Source organism: Triturus cristatus, chromosome 1_2, assembly GCF_964204655.1.
Source record: "Triturus cristatus chromosome 1_2, aTriCri1.1, whole genome shotgun sequence".
Classification (NCBI taxonomy): domain Eukaryota; kingdom Metazoa; phylum Chordata; class Amphibia; order Caudata; family Salamandridae; genus Triturus; species Triturus cristatus.
In genome coordinates, this window is record NC_140580.1 from 707,740,113 (window position 1) to 707,762,169 (window position 22,057).

General features: G+C 46.5%; 1 protein-coding gene across 1 annotated transcript in view; it reads left to right on the forward strand.

Annotated features, from left to right (window-relative positions):
• The first annotated feature begins 1,101 nt into the window (after nucleotides 1–1,101).
• ZBTB40 (zinc finger and BTB domain containing 40) overlaps nucleotides 1,102–22,057 on the forward strand; it is a 345,823-nt gene continuing 324,867 nt past the window's right edge. The window contains exon 1 of the mRNA XM_085608585.1: nucleotides 1,102–1,233. The gene's annotated coding sequence lies outside the window, so the exon portion shown is untranslated. The remainder of the gene's footprint in view (nucleotides 1,234–22,057) is intronic.

Below are 22,057 nucleotides of genomic sequence, written 5' to 3' on the forward strand. Positions count from 1 at the left end.
AGCATGCCTGTCTGAAATGTGGCACTTTCCAAAAGGGTCGTAACAGAGGGGTTACCCAAGGAGCAAACTCTGTGGGGGCGAGAACACACTTTTTTGCTATTCAACTGAGGTTTTAAGCCTCTCTGAGAACTATACTTTTTTTCCAGCAGTAATACTAATATAATTCATCTCCTGCCTTCCCTTACTCTGCTGGTTCGCCTAACAAAACAATTTTAGAAGAGATTCAAACACCTTAAAGAACGCAATCAAACAAATAACAAAATAAAGAGGTATAGCAGCACTCGCAGGGTCTTCAGGTTAACGCACTACAAGGAAACGGGCGATGTGCAGGATACCTTCACATGTTCTGTCTGCCACTATTTAATTTAAAGTTTCCACTTCACAGCAGTACGCCTATCATTAGCCAGACACAAAAAGGCCGATGTGGTAGGATGGACAGATTTTGGAGAGCAAAAAACGGGACAGATCACATAAGTACAACTAAAGATAATTAAGATATATATCAGGCCTGTACCAGATTTAGCCGTGTTAAAAAAGACACACACATATACACATTTACAAAGCTACATCAGCCATGGCAGAACTATAACCCGGTGCACCCCTGTACTTCTTGCCACTCTCTCCCCACTGCAGGAAGATCGCAGCCGATTTTTCTTATGTTGCCTGAAAGAAAAAAGCAAATTATGTAAGTTATTTCAGGCTTTAGAGGCCCATGTGGAAACGACAGCCAACGTTTCACTTTTGCTTTTCAGGACGAGTCACCCTACGATGTGGTCTTCTGTATCGCACACCGCCCCTGCGTTTCCCTGGCCCTTCAAAATTCACGGCCGGTATCGCCCACAAAACGCTCGTGCTGGGCAACCGAGGTCAGAGAGCATATCGTCGAGACCTGTAACACCTCTTTTCGAGAACAGCAAAACACACCGAGACAGAGTACGCTAAAGCAATTAGTTCCGGGGCGGTCTAAAATGTTGCTTCCGCAGCCGTGAAGGCGGGCACTTCCGGTGGATTGGAACTTGGTTTCCGGGGGTGGATCTTTCCTCACTTCCACCAATTATAGGCTGCGATGGACCTGTTCCGTGTCCCGGCTCCGCCTAGTGTAGCTCTCTAGCTTGTCGGTCCTATAAACTACCTTTCGGATTGGTTCCCAAAGCCTTCAGTTTTAGGAGCAATGTTAGGAGTCGGAAGCAAGGCATTCGGAATTGTGATTTTAAAAGACCATCTGAGGACGAGGTAAGTCCCAGGTTTGGGAGTGTCGACCTTCCTAGCGAAGGCTAATATTCATAAATAGCAAACGAATGTGATGCGTTCTTTCTAAAGTGTAACGACAAGATTACTATGTTTATTTATATCGACATTGTGATAGCATAGCAAGTTTCAGCACCTCCGTTATAGAACAGTGTACAGTTCCACATCACTTGTGCAAATTGTGGCAATTCCGCCTACCCTTTTTCTGAGGATACTATCATGGTACTATTGATCAAGGTAATAGTAATGTGTTGCAGTGCTTTTAGACTTCATCTATGCATTGCAGCGCAACCGATTATAAGTTCGCTGTTGCTATTTCACCCACTTCAGTTTTGGGTTATTTGGCAACACACAGTATGTGGGTGGTCTTGAGACGTTCATGTCTTTCTCTACAGTAGAGGGTGAGACATAAAAAGGGAAGGTGCTAGCCTTTAGGTTGTAAAGTAGTAGGACTACTTTAATATATTAATAAACATATAACTTACAATGTGATAATATAGCAGATGCAATCTTTGTAACATATCTCGTACAATATACGCCATAATGGCTATGCATACAACATCATGAAGCATAATAATAATCCATCCTTTACTCTCAAATGCAGCATCTCATACACCCCTGCAACCTAACAGTACTCAATCAACTCTAGCATACCCATTAATCCCACGAACGCTTTGAACGAACTCGCATAACCCCACCTCTGATGTTCATTTCCAACTCCTCTTAATTTAACCTACCACGAAGAAAGTGGAGTATATGCAAATAAGACTTTCCTTGCATGTACATGACTGATCTCAAGAACCAATTATAACCACTGGGTTAATCTTGGGTTCCACCTTCCAGAGCTGTGCGCTCCTCGACGTAAAGCCCTACAGCTCCTCGTGGGGGAGGGTGTCGGCGAGTGCTACACTAATGCAAATACCATACAGTACTACCTATCTTCTAAAATGAAAAGCAATGTCATTTATTTGTACAGTGCATATTTTTAGGTCTCTCTGAGACAGCGAAAGCTGTCTCTTTGAGACATTTTGTAAGTGGGCTTTCAAAAGTGCTACCCACATGGTTTTGCTGGCCTAGGGCTTGAGTGCACGATGGCGTGCACGTGCACAGCTGCTCCTCTGCTCCTTGCATTCCCCCCTCCCTTCTCACCCAGCCCTTTGATGCTCTGCTCAATTACTTTCACTTTAGCCGCTTTGACCCTTGCATTCCCCCCTCCCTTCTCACCCAGCCCTTTGATGCTCTGCTCGATTACTTTCACTTTCGCCGCTTTGATGTTTGATCGCAAACGCGATCACTTCCGCTTGGCATAGCCTGTACTTGTTCTCTTTGTCCTCACATATGCTCTTCCCTCTATGTTTTTCTCTCTGGTCTCACATGTGCTATTCCCTCTGTATCTTCACTCTGCCCTCACATGTGCTTTTCCCTTTCCATTTTTCTCTCTTTCCTCACACATGCTATTCCCTCTGTATTTGTCTCTCTTCCCTCACATGTACTCTTCCCTCTGCATTTTTTCTCTATGCTCTCACATGTGCTCTTCGCTCTGTATTTTTTTCTCTGCCCTCGCATGTGTTCTTCTCTCTATATTTTTCTCTCTTCTCTCACATGCTCTCTTCCCTCTATGTTTTTATCTCCGGTCTAACATGCGCCCTACCCTCTGTATTTTTCGCTTTGCTCTCACATGAGCTCTTCCCTCTCTATTTTTCTCTCCTCCCTCACATGGACTCTTCCCTCTGTATTTTTCTCTCTGCCCTCACGTGCTTTTCCCTCTGTATTTCACAGATCGGGAGTGTGTGTCAACACGTATTTCTCCTTCACGGCAAGGCCAATCAGTACGTTTTGTTTAACCGTGTGGTCATGAATCCTTTAATTGCATAAGTGAGCGGGTATGGATGTAAACAAAAATGTAACACTAATACCACATTTTCTGTCACTCTTGTGAACAGGTTTGCTGTGAATGTATGAATGAGAATGGCGTTTTAGAATACTTTGCATGGAAAAGGGTCAACATGGTGTATACGTGTTTTTTGGTGTTTTTTTAAATTTAGTTTTTATTGCATGGTTAACGTCATGATATACCGGATTCGGATGCTTCATTGCAGATCAGTTGTTTGGCCCGTGGTTATTTACGAGTTTGGAAAATACTTTTGTATTGTTTTGATTCTTTTTGTCTCTGCCCTATCTCTTGGCTGCGTCCTTACTCTCTCCCATCTTCTCTCTCCACCTCTTTGCTACATGTTCTCTCGTAATGTTTTCATTTTCCCCAACTCTCCTCTTTACTCTCTCTAATACTTTTTTTGCTCCTTTTCTGTCTCTGTCCCTTCTCTCCTCTTTCTCTCCCCACCTGTCCCTTCTCTAACCCCAGTCCTCTTCCTCTGCCCGACCCCCCATCCCTCTCTCTCGCAGTACTGCAGCATAGGCAGCACCAGGTCTCTGATGCCTTCTCAGTGTTGGCCCTGGGGATGGAGGAGGTAAGTCAGCCCCCCAAGTGAATCCCATTATCAACAGATAGTGAACCTCTATTTACCAACAAGTACGGAGCGGTCTCGGGTGACGGCTGATGCGAACAGTGATCTGCTCTCAGCCCCGGCAGGGCCTGTGGGGTGGGGGCGTTACCTTACACTAGGAGAGGAAGTAAAAGTGATATCCTCCCCTCCCCCCCACTCCACCACTGTCTCTCCTCACCCTCCACCTCTCTCTCTCCTCCCTTCTGATTCCCTTCCGACTCGGTCTCTCCTCACCCTCCACCTCGGTCTCTCCTCACCCTCCACCTCGGTCTCTCCTCACCCTCCACCTCGGTCTCTCCTCACCCTCCACCTCGGTCTCTCCTCACCCTCCACCTCAGTCTCTCCTCACCCTCCACCTCGGTCTCTCCTCACCCTCCACCTCGGTCTCTCCTCACCCTCCACCTCGGTCTCTCCTCACTCTCCACCTCGGTCTCCCCTCACCCTCCACCTCGGTCTCCCCTCACCCTCCACCTCGGTCTCCCCTCACCCTCCACCTCCGTCTCTCCTCACCCTCCACGTGTCTCTCCTCACCCTCCACCTCCGTCTCTCCTCACCCTCCACGTGTCTCTCCTCACCCTCCACCTCACCCTCCTCACCCTCCACGTGTCTCTCCTCACCCTCCACCTCACCCTCCTCACCCTCCACGTGTCTCTCCTCACCCTCCACGTGTCTCTCCTCACTCTCCACGTCTCTCCTCACCCTCCACATGTCTCTCCTCACCCTCCACACGTGTCTCTCCTCACCCTCCACACGTGTCTCTCCTCACCCTCCACGTGTCTCTCCTCACCCTCCACGTGTCTCTCCTCACCCTCCACACGTCTCTCCTCACCCTCCACAAGTCTCTCCTCACCCTCCACAAGTCTCTCCTCACCCTCCACACGTCTCTCCTCACCCTCCACACGTGTCTCTTCTCACCCTCCACACGTGTCTCTGCTCACCCTTCACACGTGTCTCTGCTCACCTTCCACACGTGTTTCTGCTCACCCTCCACAAGTGTCTCTGCTCACCCTCCACATGTGTCTCTGCTCACCCTCCACATGTGTCTCTTCTCACCCTCCACGTGTCTCTGCTCACCCTCCACACGTCTCTCCTCACCCTCCACACGTCTCTCCTCACCCTCCACATGTCTCTCTCCTCAACCTCCACCTCACCCTCCGTGTCTCTCCTCACCCTCCACGTGTCTCTCCTCACCCTCCACGTGTCTCTCCTCACCCTCCACGTGTCTCTCCTCACCCTCCACGTCTCTCCTCACCCTCCATGTCTCTCCTCACCCTCCACGTGTCCTCACCCTCCACGTGTCTCGCCTCACCCTCCACGTGTCTCTCCTCACCCTCCACACGTGTCTCTCCTCATCCTCCACACGTGTCTCTCCTCCCCCTCCACATGTGTCTCTCCTCCCCCTCCACATGTGTCTCTCCTCACCCTCCAAACGTGTCTCTCCTCACCCTTCACATGTGTCTCTCCTCACCCTCCACACGTGTCTCCTCACCCTCCACACATGTCTCCTCACCCTCCGCCTCACCCTCCACATGTGTCTCCTCCTCACCCTCCACAGGTGTCACCTTCTCACACTCCACAGGTGTCACCTTCTCACCCTCCACAGGTGTCTCTCCTCACCCTCCACAGGTGTCTCTCCTCAACCTCCACAGGTGTCTCTCCTCACCCTCCACACGTGTCTCTCCTCACCCTCCACACGTGTCTCTCCTCACCCTCCACGTGTCTCTCCTCACCCTCCACTTGTCTCTCCTCACCCTCCACGTGTCACTGCTGCACGCCTCACACTGCTGCACGTCTCACACTGCTGCACGCCTCACACTGCTGCATGCCGCTGCACGCCTCACACTGCTGCACGCCTCACACTGCTGCACGCCACACACTGCCACACACTGCTGCACGCCGCACACTGCTGCACGCTGCTGCACGCCGCACACTGCTGCATGCCACACACTGCTACACGCCACACACTGATGCAACCGGCACACTGCTGCACGCCACACACTGCTGCACACTGCTGCATTACTCACTGCTGCATGCTGCATGACACTGCTGCACGCAGTACACTGCTGCACGCCGCACACTGCTGCACGCCGCTGCACGCCACAGTGCTGCATGCCTCACACTGCTACACGAAACACTGCTGCACGCCGCACACTGCTGCACGCCGCTGCACGTCACAGTGCTGCATGCCTCACACTGCTACACGAAACACTGCTGCACGCCGCACACTGCTGCACGCCGCACACTGCTGCACGCCGCACACTGCTGCATGCCGCACACTGCTGCACACCGCACACTGCTGCACGCCGCACACTGCTTCACTCCACACACTGCTTTTATGCGAGTTTATGCTACTGACATTGTAAATGACAATGCCTTTTATTTGTTTTAAAACCAAAACATAAATAAAAGGCATTGTAATTTTACAATGCCAATAGCTCAAACACTTATAAATGCGAGACCTATTGCATTGCAAATGCTTGTTGACTGTGTGCTGGGTTTCGTTTTTGCTGGCTTTACGACTCTGGGCACTTTACCACTGCTGACCAGTGCTAAAGTGCAAGCGCTCCCGGTCTAAAATGTAATGGTATTTGGGTTCTCCAGGGTTGGCCTATTTGCTTTACTAGTAAGTCCATAGTACAGTGCACCAGGTGAGCCCAGGGCCTGTATGTCAAATGCTACTTAGTAGGCCTGCAGCACGGATTGTGCCACCCACACGAGTAGCCCTTCAAGCCTGTCTCAGGCCTGCCACTGCAACGTCTGTGTGTGCAGTTTTAAAACTGCCATCTCGACCTGGCAAGTGCACCCACTTTCCTGGGCCCAAACCTTCCCTTTCATTACATGCAAGGCACCCCAAAATTAGTCCCTAGGTACCCCCATGGGCAGTGTGCTGTGTATTTAAAAGGTAGGACATGTACTGGTGAGTTTTAAATGTCCTGGTAGTGAAAAACTGCTAAAAAAGAAATTCCCTACAGCAAGGCCTATCTCTCACATGGGTTAGCATTGCAGCTGGCATGTAAAATCTGACAAGTGTATCTTCCAACTAGGTACAGATAGAAAATTGGGGTTTGGTGTCTCTGGACTCAATTTAAAAATGCATCTTTTAGTAAAGGTTGTTTTAAATTGCAGGTCTGAAAATGCCACTTTTAGAAAGTCAGCATTTTCTAATTTTAACCATGCTGTGCCTCTGTCCGTCTCCGAATCCACATCTGGCTCAGGGTGACAGTTGGGCTCTTATGCAGTCTCTCTAGGCAGTCAAACAAAGGGAGCGGAGGTGTGCCCTGCATAGCCTGATGGCCCATCACACGGCTGATGGAACTTCTTGAGCTAGAGTGGTGGATGGAGTTGACACTGACACCTGAATAGGGTTGTGCCTGTCCCCGCACAAAGACGTCTACTCCCCCTGTAGTGTGTCTGGAGCCAGGAAAGAAAGGGCAGTGTCTAAGACGTTTCTTTGAAGTTTGAATACTTCAACGGCTGAATAGGGTATACGTACTGGACCTCTGACACCATATACCCAGAACACTTCGGTACCAAGGACATTCTGCCAGGAAGAAGAGATGTGTTGCTGTCAGGAGGAACTGTCACCTTGCTGTTTGCTTTCCTGACCTGCTGCTTCTGTCCTGATTGTGAAAGCACTGAACTTTGCTTTCTACATCCTGCTTTCCAAGTTAATCTAAGTCTGGAGTTGAGCTTGCCTCCTGTTGGAAACCTCGGGTCCATCAAAGACTTCATCTGCCAGCACCTGGGCTCCTCTGCTAGGAGCCCTGCTCTGCCAAGTGGTGCCAATTCTAGTTCTGGGCCCTTCGAAGTGAGTTCTGGTGTAAGAAGAAAAAAAAAATCAATGCATCGACTCAAGTGTCATTCGGAATTGGTGCATCATTGCAAAACTGGAGCAAATAAAACAGGTCTGCAATATTCTTAAGCAGCCTGAAAAATTCCCTGCTGTTCCATTAATGGCAGCAACACACAGTTCTGCCAGTACACTCAATCCCAGGTCTGAAGTATCCGCTTCTACACAGAAAATTGCACATAGTCTGCCGCCACACCTCCAACCTGACCCACAGTAAGTCAATTAAGTCTTACACGCAGAGCTGTTCATTAACCCACAGTCTTGACTACAAAGAGCACTATTCCAGGCATGAAACCCTGGCCGGCCAATGCACCTCAACTCAGACATGCAGACTCTTGCTTTTCTAGTAATGGCACCCACATATTGCTCTGCCAATACAGCTGGATACCTTCTTGGAGTGTCCACTTTCGTAACATCACCATGTTCCACACACACATCTCTGACAACATGCCCCTTTAAGCAAATACGGGAACCCACAACACATCCTCACCGCACCTCAGCGCTTCCAGTACTGAACCCATGTGCAGCTCTTAAAAAGCATTGCATTCCCTGCAGCGCCAACTGCCATTTCAATAAAGGTAGATTTTCTAATGCAGCTCACCCATGAACTACAGCCTCCACCTATATTCCCGTTCAAGGTCCTCCAATGCCTCTGCCAGTGCAACTCAAACCAACTCTAGTAATGGGGTACGTGCACACAGCTGCCAAGACTAACGTACGTCAATGCTGATGAAGAGCTCCCATGTTATTCAGCTACTGGTACCCTCCCACTGCTCATCTGACACATCTCAAAGTTTATCTGCACTAACACCTGCTATATCTCTTGTACAACTGCATGCATATCTGAATAACAATACATCGAGGCTGGTCTTTAGTTTCATATACTGTTGGGCCAGTGTCCTACGATGCTGCCGTACTAAAGCAGTGGTACAGCCTGTCGAACTGCAGTAGTATGCTACTTTTTCATTGCCTGAAGACAGGCAGCCAGCACACAAGATCACATTACTCAGTTCTGGGGAGGTCATAGCAGTGGCCTTGGACAGGAAGCACGAAAATGCCAACAGATCAGCAGAAAAATCAGCCTTGACCCCTGCCCCGAAGATTGCAAACCGGATTTTCCAGAGGCCTGACGCTTATGAAAAGGCCTTGCTTTCCGCACAGAGAAAAATTCAATCAGGTCGCCTGTTGATCCCGTTAAGGGTTTGGTTCGTAGAAGTGCAATGTGAAAACTGAGATTTTTTTTATGGTAAAGAACTAAAGGTCTTTCATGCATAGAAACAGAAAAGCACTTCAATACACATTGAAATAGTTAAATAAAGGTAAAGGAATATAATATTTTGCATCTTATGGTCAAAATCACTGTATTTTGCCACAAAAAAACATCAAATATGAAATACCAGCAATTTGGGGAACGGTTAAAACAGTTCTGATTTGAAAAGTTCTGAAATCACAACAATAGTTACATTTCCTCTGGGGAAAAAACTGGTATTGTATAACCCCGCACACTATAATAATGCATTTGGTTGATTCCATCCATGGCACAGACTGTTAACAAATTTCCCATACTGTGACCACACATTACAGTGCCCAACGTTGTCCTTTGGCTCTGACAGACAGTTTTTAGGTCTCGCTGAGTCAGCGCGCATGCGCTGCTCGGAGAGACTTTAGTAGGTGAGTTTTTAAAGTGCTGCTGGCTGGCGACAAGCTTGGGTTCATGCGCGAACCGCCAGCCTTCAGCGGCATCTGTCTTTTCTCTTGCTTGCTCCCTGCCTCCACCCCTCCCCCCACCTTCGCGCTTACAAGCGTTTGAGATTCTCCCAGTAGGTGCATCTCCGTCAGGCAATATCACGCCCACCTTCAATGTATCTTCCATCGCTGCCTCAACGTGCTTTCTCTTTCCACAAACTCGATGTTTGTGTTCCTTTATTATGAGATGCTTTTAGTATTACTGTTTTGTGACTTAAGGAACATTAAGGAAATGTTAACATGAAACTGGACAACGTTCACAGTGTTTATTTCTGATTGCAGCGGCTGCTTCATGTCCGTTGCACCATTCAGGGAGTCCTTTCGTTGGCGCTCTCATGAGGACATGATGAGGAAGATGGAAACTTTTGGCACATTCTCTTTAAAAGCACAGCATGTTATTACACACCGGAACGCCTACACCGTATGGATAGCTCCCACACGGCGGACTGTTGGAGGGGGTGTGGTCAACTGGGCACCCTGACGCACATTCTCTGGGATTGCCCTCTGGTATCCTCGTATTGGCGACAAATCCTGGATGAGGTGGATAGGTACTTTGACACAGAGCTGCCCAGATTCCCAGCATACATCCTCCTGAGGGTCCCCAATGCTATTACTTACCCTTTGAAGTCCCGCAGGGGGAAACAGATAGCCCTGGCACTGGGGGCAGCCACACAGTGTCTGCTAACCTGCTGGAACACGCCCCGCATACCCTCACATCTAGAATGGCTGCACCGCCTCTGGCATATCCTAGGGATGGAACGTATCTCTTTGACACTGGCAGGTAAGGGTGCCTCCTTTTCAGACCTGTGGCAGCCGTTCCGGTCCCTCCTGACTCAGGACTTCAGGGAGCTGACTTGTCCCCGATACCTACGCCTCTTACGGCTTCATACAGACTCGGGGGACGGGGAACCCTCTCAGGCACCATGATTGGACTATTGGCCCAGGGGCGGCCCTCCACGCTCGGCCTTCGGATCCTCTTGACCCCGAGATAGGGTCTCACTTCTTTTCTTCCTTCTTCTTTCTTTCTTTCCTCTGACTATCTTGTTAACGGGGTGGGGGGGGTGAAGGCGGGAGGGGGGTTCTTGGGGGGGATGGGTTAGGGGCGGGGGGAGGCTAGGATAGCGGCTGACGGGCCTAGCAAGCATCTCTTCGGCTTTCCACCCGACTGTTAGTGGTGGACGCGAGCCGAGTTTCTCCTGCCCCCGCTGGGGCCAGGGGACGTGTAATTGCTTGTTGCCGTACTTCCCCCTGTTGAACACCTTTAATAAAAAGATTTAAACCTAAAAGCACAGCATGTTGGCGACTGCTTAGTCGATTAGACCTATGTTGCGCTTTAGATCTCAAAGCGCTATGGTGGGTGCAGCAGTTATAACTCATGAAATATGGGGTGCAACTCACAAGGAGGGGGCAGGTTTGAGTGCACATTGGGTGCAATCGAACTCTTAAGATGATGGGCTCTGTGTATCCATTATCAGCACTCAGTCTTCGCTAAGTGATCTTGTTTTGTTTTTGTTGTTGTGTCAATGCTTTGCTGCGCCCGTTTGACTTACAACGTGCTTTCTCTTTCTCCAAACTCGATGTTTGTCTTCCTTTATTTTGAGATGCTTTTAGTATTACTGTCACACACACAACCACAACCACACATACAACCACACACACACAACCACACACAACCCGCCAGCCTTCAGCGCCATCTGTCTTTCCTCTTGCTTGCTCCCTGCCTCCGCCCCTCCCCCCGCCTTCGCGCTTACAAGCGTTCGGGATTCTCCCAGTGGGTGCATCTCCGGCAGGCAATATCGCGCCCACCTTAAATGTATCTTCCATCGATGCCTCCACGTGCATTCTCTTTCCACAAACTCGATGTTTGTGTTCCTTTATTTTGAGATGCTTTTAGTATTACTGTCTTATGACTTAAGGAACATTAAGGAAATGTTACCGTGAAACTGGACAACGTTCACAGTGTTTATTTCTGATTGCAGCGGCAGCTTCATGTCTGTTGCACCATTCAGGGAGGCCTTTCGTTGGCGCTTTCATGAGGACATGATGAGGAAGCTGGAAACTTTTGGCACATTCTCTTTAAAAGCACAGCATGTTGGCGACTGCTTAGTCGATTAGACCTATGTTGCGCTTTAGATCTCAAAGCGCTATGGTGGGTGCAGCAGTTATAACTCATGAAATATGGGGTGCAACTCACAAGGAGGGGGCAGGTTTGAGTGCACATTGTTTGCAATCGAACTCTTAAGATGATGGGCTGTGTGTATCCATTATCAGTACTCAGTCTTTGCTAAGTGATCTTGTTTTGTTTTTGTTGTTGTGTCAATGCTTTGCTGCGCCCGTTTGACTTACAACGTGCTTTCTCTTTCTCCAAACTCGATGTTTGTGTTCCTTTATTTTGAGATGCTCAACCACACACACACAACCACACACAACCACCCAACCACAAACACACAACCACACAACTACACACACACAACACATACACACAACCACACACACAACCACACAACCACACACACAACCAACCACAACCAAACACAACCAACCACACACACAACCACACAACCACACACACAACATCACACACAACCACACACACACACAACCACACAACTACACACACACAACCACACACACACAACCAACCACAACCAAACACAACCAACCACACACACAACCACAACCACACAACCACACACACAACCACACATACACACAACCACACACACAAAGGGAGGAGACAACAGCAGCAGGACCTTTGGCTCGATCAGGACAGCAGAACCACCGGAAAAGAACCCCTCGGCACGACCTGGGCAGCAAGAAGTTGTCACTGGAGGCATTGTGATCCTATGAACAATAGTAAAAAGAACTATTGATGGACAGAATGCAGAACAATGTCATACATTCACCCCAGTACAGAGATCTGGGCCTAAATCCATCGTTTTTTTGCTCACTATGCCATTCCAGTTTGGACCCAGCCATATGCAAATCTGTCTTGACCCTGTGCCCAATGGGAACAGTCCAGCCCGAACTGCCAGGCCAGGTCCTCCATGGACTGGAAACAAGCATCCTAGGACCGGTTTCGGGGTTTCACCCCTCTTCAGCCAGGATAACTTGATTCCAGTGGTATGGAGAGCACGGGACTCACGTCTGAGCATACCAGTCCCACTCGGGGTGACAAATGCAAAAAGAACTATTGATGGACAGAATGCAGAACAATGTCATACATTCACCCTAGTACAGAGATCTGGGCCTAAATCCATCGTTTTTTTGCTCACCATGCCATTCCAGTTTGGACCCAGCCATATGCAAATCAGTCTTGACCCTGTGCCCTGTGAGCAAGTGACCTAGGTCTGGGCATACCCTGCCAACTCAGGGCGAGCAAACCCCGAAACCGGTCCTAGGATGCTTGTTTACGGTCCAGGGAAGACATGGCTTGGCAGTTCGGGCTGGACTGTTCCCATGAGGCACAGGGTCAGACTGATTTGCATATGGCCATGTCTGAACTGGGGTGGTGGAGTGAGCTAAAGAATGATGATGGATTAAACCCAGATCAGTTGACTGGGGGTGAGTGTTTGATTTGCTCAAGCTCTCCGTCCATCATCCCCCTTTGGTATCGCTTTGCTCACCCCAAGTTGGCAGAGTATGCCCAGACGTGGGTCCCTTGCTCACTTTGCCACTGGATTCAAGATAGCATGGCTGATGAGGGTTATGAACCCGAAACCGGTCCCAGGATGCTTGTTTCCGGTCCAGGGAAGACATGGCATGGCAGTTCGGGCTGGACTGTTCCCATGAGGCACAGGGTCAGACTGATTTGCATATGGCCATGCCTGAACTGGGGTGGTGGAGTGAGCTAAAGAATGATGATGGATTAAACCCAGATCAGTTGACTGGGGGTGAGTGTTTGATTTGCTCAAGCACTCCGTCCATCATCCCCTTTGGTATCCTATGAACAATAGTGTCATCAATGATCTAATCCAAACTGTAAACTGTGACAAATAACATCCCTATATATTGCAGTACCACAAAAACAGCAACAAGCATTGGCATGGTCAATAGGTCTCGCCTTTGGGACCTTATAAGTGTTTTGCCATGCAACAGTTGTTGTTGCACCAAGGATATTGTGCTGCATAACTAAATACTTATAAGGTTCCAAAAGCGAGACCTATTGGCTATGCCAATGCTTGTTTTATTTTTGTAGGTTTGTCTGAATGGTGTTTTGATTATAGCAGGTCGTTTTTTTTTTCATCAAATACATGCGGTATTATTGGTACTAAACTTCATCTCGAGTACGAGTAAGTTAAAATGTTACAATTCCATTTGCGGTATTGAACTAGGCCTGGGCAAAATTTCCGTTCCGTTCGCGGAATTTGCGATAATTTGGCATTTCCGCGTTCCGCGGAGAGTGCGGAAATGTCAAAATTTCCGCATTCCGCAGCTTTGCGATAATTTGGTTCTTGCTCGCGCTGTAAAATAATACATTCTCGCGCGCGCGCGATCGCCTTACCTGAATCCCCGCGTTCGCCGACAAGTTTTCCCGATCCGGTCGCGTTCTCCATGAGATGTTGTATTGTTTTAGCCATTTGCGCTGTCTCGCGACAGTTCGCGTCCGCAGTGACGTCATGCGTCGCGCGATCACGTCTTTTTTTCTCGCGATCATGCACCGCGAGACAACTGAAAACAAGATGGCCGCGCCCGCAAGCAACCACATGGGTAAGTTGGCGACCCGCAACCATGCAGAAAATCTCGCGAAAATGCCGGAAAAAAACTTCCGCATCTTCACGATATTTCCGCTTGTTTGCGGAGATTTATAACATTTTCGCGATGATTTGCGAAAGTCGCTTTCGCAAATTCCGCCCACCCCTATTTTGAACTGTGCAAAATGTCAAAACATAATGAACGTGTACATACTTCTAAAATCTGCCATGTCCTCATTATGTCTTACTGAATGCACTTTGATTTTTCAGTTAGTTGGGCAGTGTTATTTTTCGTAATAGTCATGAACCAAACAAGAAGTCAAATGTGGCATAGATCATCACATTCATGTTTGTACTCGAACCTAGGGGCTGGGAATTGGGGTAGTGGACACTGCACTCCGTAAGAGCAACGGGAACATTAATTCTCCTGTTTAGTTTATGCAGCACCTAAGGGGTGGTTGTAACAGGTACATTAGGGTTTCGATGGATACCTTGGAGCACACTTTTTAAACATTAAAACTTATTTTAATAGCATTGTGTTATGATGATATGTAGAACAGGGGATTGTAGAATGTGTTGGCATGGGTGGTGACGCGGAGAAGATTTGATAGGAGTCGTTTGGAGAGGTATTCATTTTGCTAGGTGTCGTGTGCTTTTCTGGCATTGTATGGAGGATAAAATCATTTACAACCCATGCCACACTTTTGTGATCCTGAACTAGGTACGGTCTTTTCTGGGTTTGTGTGGATTGCACTCCAGGTTCATTGACTGCTTGCTCTCCAGACTGAGGAAACTGCTGGAGAATGGAGTGGAGTATGAATGGGGTGATGTGCAAGAGTCAGTGCTTCAGTCTATGAAAACATTAATCATGGATGTCCCTGCCCCCCAGGCTTTTGATGAAAGTGCCAGGTCGGTTGTGATGGCGGGCGCAATTGGATTTGGCTTAGGAGCAGTTTTGAGTCCGGTTTCGGTAGGCAAAGAAAAGACTGTTGCTTTTGCCTAAAGGAGTTTAACGCTGTCTGAGTGTAAGTATAGTACTATCAGAAGGGAGGCTTTGGGCTTTCTTTTGGGCTACAAATTACTTTGCAGCGTACCTGTGGGGAGGAGAATTTGTTTTTTGTCGCAGGCCACAAATATTTAGTACATCAAATGACTGAGAGGAGTTTTAACAAGGCCAGCCCTAGGTCATTGAGGTTATTGTAAAAAATTTACAATTTCATGTTTAGTGGGAGACATATCCCGGGAGGGGGAGGGGGGGTAAAGCCATGGCAGTTTTTAGGTCTTGCCTAGGCAGCGAGCATGCGCTGCTCTAGGAGATGACCTTTAGAAATTGGTCAGCTCTTTTTCAAGCACTCGTGCTTGTGCTGGCATCCCCCATGCGGGAGCAAGCAGCAGCGCTCACACTAATTGAAAACAAATGGCCCGCGGACCGCTGCTCGCTCTCGCAAGGTGGATGCCAGCACAAGCACGAGTGCTGCTTGATCGCGTGATGACGGCTCTCGACTCATCCCCTAGCTCCGGGATCACTTCAAGTTTTTTAGAGCTTGTTATTTAAATGTTTGTCTCCCCTGGAGCACACGCCCCTTGTGCTGCGTGCGGAGGTCAGCGTTTCAAGAGAACCAGCGCTGGCGTTCATGCAGGGCAGCAGATTATGGGCTCATTGCCTTGATGTGGAGTTGCACACATTGTGTAAAACAGGACACAGTTTAACTCCTGATTCTGTAATCTGGGGCTGCGATTGATGCTATTTCGGGTGCCTTGCATTTCCATTGCACCTGGCCGGCGTGCAGCTTTAAATAATCCCTGAGACTTTTTCATTTTAGTCTGACCTGTTCCAAGTGGTGTGAAAGATTTATACAAGGCCTGCCTGTGAGCCAGGGTGCTGTAGTTGGAAAGGAGGGGTGCATTTACCATGCCGCTTCCTGTGAGTATCCGGCCTAGTTTGATTCTCTGATGGACCTCAGCATCAAGAGGCCGTACCAGAAACATACAGTGTGCTAAAATAGGAAATATACTGAATTCGAAAATATACCGGCATCCGTGCACAAAACATATTAAGAATAAGCTTTATTGTGTATTTCTTTCAGAATCTTCCTATAGGGCATGTCAGACCTTAGTGCCTGATCACCAAAGATCTCAAACTACTTAGCAGCCAAAACAAGGATTCGTGGAAGTAGCTCTAAGTGTATTAAGGGTGTTGCCTTAGCAAAGACTGTGGTTGTTTGAATGTGTTCTCTGATGCCAGTGTTTATAGACTCTATTTGAGTCTTTTTTATGAATGGGATTTCGAGGGGGGGATAGTAATATTCCGAATTATATAGAATTGGCTCCTCTTTGTAAGTGTACTTGATGGGCGTGTGGAGTTTGCAAGTTTATGCCTAGGTGCACTTTTAGACTTCCTGCTTGGTTGTCCCGTGTTGGTTTGTGCAATATTTTTAAGATGTCCACATTAGATTCATTTGTGTATAGTGAATTTAAATAGTTGAGCACCCTAGAGCAATCTCTCGCCTCCCAGAAGAAGGGGATATCCAGGCTAAAGGCGCAATATGGTAACAGTTTACATAGCCAATAGGTCTTGCGTTTGGGACTTTATAAGTATTTAATTATGCAGCACAATATCCTTAGTGCAACATCAGCTGTTGCATGTCTAAACACTTATAATGTCCCAAAGGCGAGACCTATTGGCTATACCAATGCTTGTTTTGTCAAGGCATCCATTGGCTTCATTCAATAGTGAGGAAATTAAAGATGATGTGAAGTGTGTGATAGTCTTAAAGGAAGTGATTATGTTGCAATAATGGCAGGTATGTAGTCCCAATTATGTTTGCCAATCAAAGTTAAGACAATACATAATCGATAGGTGACCCAGGGAGAATAGCCTGGATAAGGAGATGATGTCTTTTTCCAAGGTGAAGGATGAACTGTCTATTGAGGATGGGTTGGTTTTGTACACATCAGTGCCACTAAGATCTCGCTTCTTTGCCTGTGTTCACCAGGAGCTTTTTGGTCGGACTGGAATTAAGAAAAGACTGCGAATGTACTATTGGTGGCCGGGGCTGGACACGGAAGTAGCTGTTTTTATTAGGTGTTGTGCAAGTGTGCCCAGGCCGATAAGTCTTTTCGCATATCTAATGTCCCATTAATGCCAGTAGAGTTTCCTAGGTTACAGTGGGAAATGTTCGTCATGGATTTCATGATCTACCAGAAAATTGCAGGTATGCCCTGGTGTTAGTGGATTATCACTCAAAGTGGGTAGAGCGCAAATTTGATAAACAACCTAAATCACATGTAGTGGTGGAATTTTTAAGGTCTGTGTATTTTGGAGGGAAGGGATACCCAAGTGTCATGTGACTGATAATGGATTACAGTTTAAATCGCATTAAATGATTGCCTGTTTGTCTTTGGTTGGTACAAAGCATTTGACTGTTAACCTATACAGTCCCCAAGGTAACGGAATGGTGGAGAAGGTCAACAGGATTTTGAAAGACTTCATTCAGTTGGCAGTGAGTTCAGATCTGAAAGTCGGGGAAGTGGTCTCTAAGAGGTTGTGGAGCTATCCTAATAATCTGAATTTTAAGACTGGGTTAGCCCTGTTCATGTTGCTAAGAGGGACGTACTGAATTGGCCCCTGGTTGCTGTTGGAGGAAGTGAGAACAGGAGACACGGAGATTAATTTCGAAAAGGTGTATCAGAATGTGACAAAATCCCAGAGAAAGTCAAAACTGCGGTAAGATGATTTGAAAGGAGCAAAGCAAGTTGATTTTTGTGTGGAAGAACTTGTGAAGGTCAAGAGGCCACTAGTAGTTAAAGTTTCTAATCATGCTGCCATGTTGGAAAATGGGAAGTGGTGGAATAAGAGAAGTGTGGCGAAGGCTAAGGATAATGGTGAAGATGAAAGCGGTGATTCTGGGGTGTGGGCATGGTGGCTTGTTGGTTCGATTATAACTGGTTCGGCTGATCAAGTCAGTGGGGAAGTTGATGTTCGGGATTTGTCCAAAGCATTAAATGTTGGAAAATAAGTAAACTCATCGTTGTCTACCAAAATTGACAGGCCACGGAGATGTATTTCTGTTCCAAAACATTTGAAGAATTGTACATTGTCTTAAATTCCATGTGGCTACGAATAAATGGATGAATTGATTTTATCCATTCAAGCTGTAGAGTGTTTATCATTCTCTTGTCCTGTTCATTTATATTTTTTGATATTATTTTGTTTTTTTGGGTTAGGTGGGAGGGTGTTATGATGGTATGTAGACTGGGGGATTGTAGAATGTGGTGACTCAGAGAAGATTCAATAGGAGTTAATTGGAGAGGTATTCATGCTGCTGGGTGTCGTGTGCTGTTCTGGTACTGTATGGAGAATAAAACCTGTTTACAACCCATGCATGCCTTTGTGATCTAAATTAACACATCGACTTAACGAAAGTCCAATGGAACACTTAAAAAGCTAGAACAAATTGATGTAATTACATTTATTTATATTGTAGGAGAAAAATGGCCTTAGTGGATCTCTTATGCCCAATGGTAAATATTTTCATACCAGAGAAGCTGGAGAGGAAATTACTTATTTTAGCCATTGATTTCTTGCATTTGATAATTTTTGGGGGGATCAGAGCATGAATTTTCACTCTTTGTTTCTTTAGATACATTGTATGGTGGATATAAGAGGGCTACTTTATTAAAGTATGAGTTTTGTAGTGAGGTCGAAAGAATGCTACACTTTAATCTTGAAAGGCATTTAAGTCAAACATCATGCAAGGTAGGAAAAGGTAACCAATGAAGAGTAGTAGTATTCAGTCTCACGTTCCGTTCTATTAGAGTGAGCCTTAGAGACCATACTGCTACCAAGCCAGACATGACAGAGATGCACTAAAGTAGTATAAGCAGTTTTGTTGGTGGCATTGCAGCATATGGAGAACCAGTATGGCGTGGGGCAGGGCTTAGGCAGATATAGTTCTCAAGTTCTTTTTTTGTTTTGTGTTGTGCAGATGTTGATGACATGGCTGTGAAATATATTTTGTGGAAACTCAAAAGCCTTTTTGGAATAAGTATTTTTCTGTTGAAGCATTTGAATGGTGACATTTTTAAATTAAATGTTTATTATTGAGATATCGTGTTCATCTGAGGCAGCCAGTAAATTTGTCTCTTCAGTCTATATAGCCAGAGAACGGGCACATAACTTGTAAGGCAGGTTTAGTTCCGGTCATATTCAGGCCAGTTATTTAATTTTAGTGCAGAGTAGCTACTTAAATTTACAAAAAAGTAAATGTGTAGACAGTATTTGAGAAGGAAAGGACAATGCTGTCATTTTGGAATGAATAGTAAGTGGCCTTTTTATACAGATTGCTTGCTTCTCTATCCATAAAGTTAGACAATTAAAAAACATAAAGCCCCTGAGTCCATATTTGAGTGTTGTGGCAGGATCATCCGTTTCCTCAGAAGAAGCAATGTTGCGGAATATCATGGATATGAGAGCAGGCACAGCTATAAAGTAACCTCTTGCTGGTACTCACTTGGACCATTGGTGAAAGTCCTATACAGGGAACAGTCCCGTTTTTGCTTTCAAATTCTCAAGCTCAGGCTTTCTTTCAGGCTGATAATGAAGGGCCTGAGTTCTCCATCGTGCATAAGGTAGGAAGCTGGAGAGTGGAGGTGTTTTTCCTGGTACCATAGAGGACCCAGTAGTCTTCGTTATCTGACTGATAATTGACCTCAAGAATCAGATTATAAGAATCCTCCAGGGGCTTTTACCATATCAACATTACTCCTCAGCATTTCCTGATTGTATGTGTTGCTATGCAAGACCTACTATTCCAGGTTTGGGTGCTTCCCTTTAGACTATGTCTTTTCCAGAGTCATTATGAAGACCCTGTCTTGGTTGTTGGCAGTTGTGTATATCAAGTGATGCCGTCATCCTTTCCTCTTTGATTGACTTATCTCCCTCATCAATGGAGCTGGGTGAGTTGGTTGCAACTGCCAGTCCCTAGAGCTTCATGATAAACTGGTAAATGTCACAACAATCACCATCTCAGGATTCTCTGTTCATTCGACTTGATCAGGGCAGCTGCATTTATCTTTTCTCCTGGTTTTGTGAGCACCAAGACTCAGGAAGTTCTTTACAGACTTCAGCATTCTACTGTTTTGTAGTGCAGGAGGACCAAATAGTTTCTTGTGTTTTCCTTGTCCCAATGGTCAGATCCCTTCACCCCGTACACATCAATACACCTCATTTGTTACCCATACCATCATAATCTCTTGAATTTATTTGAAGTTTTCATTGCTGAAAATAATTTATGGAATGGTTCATATCCATTCTGCTTATTGCCCATTTGAATCAGATCAGCATAGGGAGTCTCCTTTGTTATTGACTCGGGCCAGTTGGATTTAACCTGTTCAGTGCTTTCACATGGTCCTTTGTTGCAGCACAATAACTTGGCTGTTAGTCAGCAACCTACTGTAGGAAATTGGGTTTTGTTTGAGGGGTGTGGAAACCCATCTCCAGCAACAACCACAATCCTTGTCAGGGTGAGCCACAAATGTCACAAAATTAACCTGTGCTTAACCCTCTGGTAGAGTGGCACAAAAACAGTCAAGCTCAACTTAGAGGCACTGTGTTAAGTAAACAGGATAAAATGTAATAATAAAATGAAACCAAAATGAAAACAATCCAACCAGTAAAACCTTAGATATTGAATTTTAATGGTTTAAGTAAAAATAGCACCAAGAAACAGAAAGTGCAAATTAGGTTATCTTGTTGCTCTAGACTGGGACAAAGTAACAAGTGCAGGCCGTATACAGGGGCCAGGTTAGTCTCTCTAAAAGAGTTACTGTCTCAAAGTCCAGTGCACAGAATTTAAAACTTTAGATTTCACAGGAGGGACTCAACTGATGCCAGCCAAGGCTCCAGAACCTTGGTAGGGTCGTCTTGAGGGATCAAAAACTTACTCTAGCAGAGGCTGGTGGGTTCAGTCAGGTCCAGTTACTGGTCTAGGCAGGGCCCGTTGCAGCAGGTCAGCAGGGCAGTTGCAGGGAGGCCTCTGGAGCTTGTTGTGTCCATGTAGCTCAAAACAGGAGGTCAGCCAACTGACCCTTGGAGCCACTCTGGTAGTCCTGTATTCGAGGAGATGGTCCTCGCACCTTCAAGCAGTAAGGCTGGCCTCAATCAGCAGGCAGTTCTATGAAGAACAAGACAGGCCTCAAGGAGGGCAATTCTCTGGTAGCAGCAGGGCAGTCCTCTGAGAAACCAGGCAGGCCTCAAGCAGTAGAGAAGTCCTCTGAAGTTTTCCACAGAATCAGGAGTGTACTGAAGAGTTGGCCTGAAGCTCCAGTATTCATACCTGATGCCAGCCTATAAAGTGGGGGAAACATCTAGGTTCTTCTACAACTGATTTCTCAAAAGTTCACAAAAGATTGGTGTGAAGTGATTTGTGAGGGTGCTGAAGTCAGCTCCTTTGAAATGTATTTGGGGCAAGGAATAGCGCAGACCCACAAATCCTGGCAGAATGACTCTCTGCCAGCTTATACCCAGGCTCTATTGTTCACTATCTGGGCCCAATACGCAAGGGGGAAGCACTTAACAGGCACAGGCAGCTGGAAACTCCTATAAGGCTGTGGAAAGTTTAGGGTAGGAAAACCGTTCTAAAAGTGGCATATTTCAAAATTATAATTTAAAATCTGACTTTACCATTTAAGAGGATTTTAAATTATAAATAATTTGAGTCCAAACATGACATTTCTGCCTCTTCCCAATCAAAAGATAGCACTTTTTAAATCTAATAAGGTAACCCAATGTTATACTATTGGAGAGGTAGGCTTTTTAGTAGTGCAAAGCGAATGTGGAAATTTTTCATTACCAGAACATGTAAAATGTAAAAACACGTGCCCTACTTTTTGAATGCAATGCACTCTGCCATATTGTTATGTTTTGTAATGTACCCCAATATAGGCCCTGGTAGTCACCTAACCTTTCACTTACTTTTTCTCTGCCATTGTACTACAAGACGGTTTTTGTTTTT